Source organism: Alligator mississippiensis, chromosome 16 (assembly GCF_030867095.1).
Source record: "Alligator mississippiensis isolate rAllMis1 chromosome 16, rAllMis1, whole genome shotgun sequence".
Lineage (NCBI taxonomy): Eukaryota > Metazoa > Chordata > Crocodylia > Alligatoridae > Alligator > Alligator mississippiensis.
The window spans coordinates 6,104,875-6,107,378 of record NC_081839.1 but is presented as its reverse complement, the minus strand read 5'-3'; positions in this window follow the sequence as shown (position 1 = coordinate 6,107,378).

The window sequence follows — 2,504 nt, the reverse complement described above, 5'->3', positions numbered from 1 at the left end:
GGGGCGGGGCGGGGGCGGGGCCTGCACCCCGGGCGCTTGAAAAACCCCGCGCGCCCCGCCCCGCGCCCCATTGGCCGAGCGGCGTCGGGCGAGGAGGGTGGCGCTGACGTGATGAGGCCCAGGCCGCCATCTTGGAGCGGGGCGGTGCCAGCGCCGGGGCGGGGCGATGGCAGCAGCGGCGGGGCCGCCCTGAGGCGAGCTCGGGAGCGCGGGGCCGAGGGGACAGTCCCTCCCGAGTCCCGGGGCACCCGCGCGCGCCCCTGCCTCAGGAACCGCCTTTGTGACCCAAAGCTGGCGACCAGCGATTTTTCCACCTGTTTAGTCGGTCTAAAAGATATCCCCTCGCCCCGAAACCTTGTCTAATCGTGCCAAATGCTTTCCAGGGTCCATGTGAGGATATAGCCCGGGAGGTGTTCTCCCAGGAGAGCGCCGGTGTTCTCCCAGGAGAGCGCCGGTGTTCTCCCAGGACAGCGGCGTTTCCACCGGCCTGAGGCTCGAGGCGGCCCTTGGAAAACGCCAGCTCCGGGGGTTTTTTACTGCAGAGAAAAAGGAAATCCAGGGGCAGAGCTCGCGGAGACCGAGACGGCGTTTAACACCATCGATGATGATTCGAAACGGCAGGGTTTCTCGCCGGACTGCCAGCCAGCCCGCGTCTGCTGCTAGAACTTTTCATGGGTCGTTATAGGCAATACACGGACTTCAGTGAAGCTGCGGTGGTTGTTACTAGAAGTATCGCAGTCGGCGTTGTAGCGAGCTGTGAATATCCTACCGCAGGGCACTTTTAAAAATCAGTCGATCGTAGATCGGGCCACGCTTGGCACGCTCCCAGATTTCAGCTCTGGCGTGTTTGGTTTACGTCCAGGCTCTAATTACTGTCATTTTAGAGGCTGCCTCTGTTCTCAGTTTGTACTCAGGGTCAGATTAACCCTTTAATTTGATGCGTTCCCTCAATCAAGACCCCATCCCGGTGCTGCTGCGTGTGGGGAGCGGGGAGCAGCGAGCGGAGCAGCGGTGAGGCTGGCCGAGGGGAAGGGAAGAGAGGAGGACGGAGCCATTCGCACCTCAGCTGCGGAGGGAAGCTCCGGGGCCACCCGCCCGCAGGCGAGGCCCTAGTTTGCCTGTGCGTTCATCTGGCCCTGCCGGTACTTACACCATTCAAGCAAGAAGCACAGAAGTCTTAAGGAATGAAAGGTGATCTGGTGGCACAGCCACGTGTGTGAGTGTCGTTCATTGTTTCTGGCAGTAACTTTGACACAGTTGGACGCCTTTGTGCAAGTTGCTCCTTTGTACCTTAGCTCCCTTTATTTGCTAAGTGGTCATTGCCACACTGGCCTCTTTCACGCTGGGGAAGAGTGGCAATCCCGACGTGTGTAAAATTTTCCATGACCCTAGGATGGCAGGTGCCCTGTGTTATATTGGCAATGCATCAACTGAGAGTCATGCGTGCTCCTTTGCAACGCAGCTGGTGCCTGATGCAGCTCTGCCCGGGGAGAGGGGACCATTTGTTCCCAATGCTTCCAGGGAATCAGTTTACCTTCTGCAACCAGAGATGAGGCTGGCTATAATAGGCATGTCTATTAAAGTTGTTACTAGCAATTGGCCATAAAAAGGCCCAGCCCCCTTTTAAATGAAACCACCCTCTTTAAATCTGACCTCTCTGAGCAGCAGGTGACCAGACCCTTTGTTAAATATTTATCTTTACTAAATATATATTTACTGGCAACTAATTTCACCAAGCGTCTGAGGGTTCTCCTATCAAAGCACTAGAAGCAGGTTGGACAGGTTGATTCAAGGACTATTAATGGAATAAGTAGGGTGACCGTTTGTCCTAGTTTGGCAAGGACAGTCCTGGATTTTGTAGGCTATCCTGGCTGATCGGTTAAAATTGAATCAAGAGTCCCAGCATCGCAGGGGTGTGGGGCGCAGTCTGGCAGAGCGGCATGACGTGCCAGGCAGACAGGCACCACTGCTGCTGCACGGGACCAAGGCAGGTGGACTGGAGCGGTGCCAGCCCAGCTCACCCCCACCTCCAGACGCTGCTCAGGAGGAGCCAGGTTGGGCATGTACGGACGGGGTAGTGCCTGCTCCAGCAGTGCCCGCCCGCCCACTTGCCTAGCGCACCACACTGCTCCGCCTTCTCACCAGACTGCGTCCCAAGCCCCTGCCTGCCTGTCTTTGCCTCCAGCAGCACTGCGAGGGGGCTGGGGGGAGTGTCCTGAATTTCCTTACACATAAAATAGTGACCTTAGGAATAAGGCATCATTTCTTTCTATTGTTTCACATGTGGCCTAGGTCAGTGGAGACTGGAAACTGTCACAGATGCCGGACATTCACCTGCCTTTGTGAATGTAGCTGGCAGGATCCACCACTGTAACTATCATTATTTGGTAAACAGAACAAGAGCTGACTGACTCGGCACAAAGGAGGTGTTCCTCTTACCTTTAGACCCGGTCTCTCCAAAGTACACATGGATGTTTGCATGGTTTTGTTTATTCCACACACAG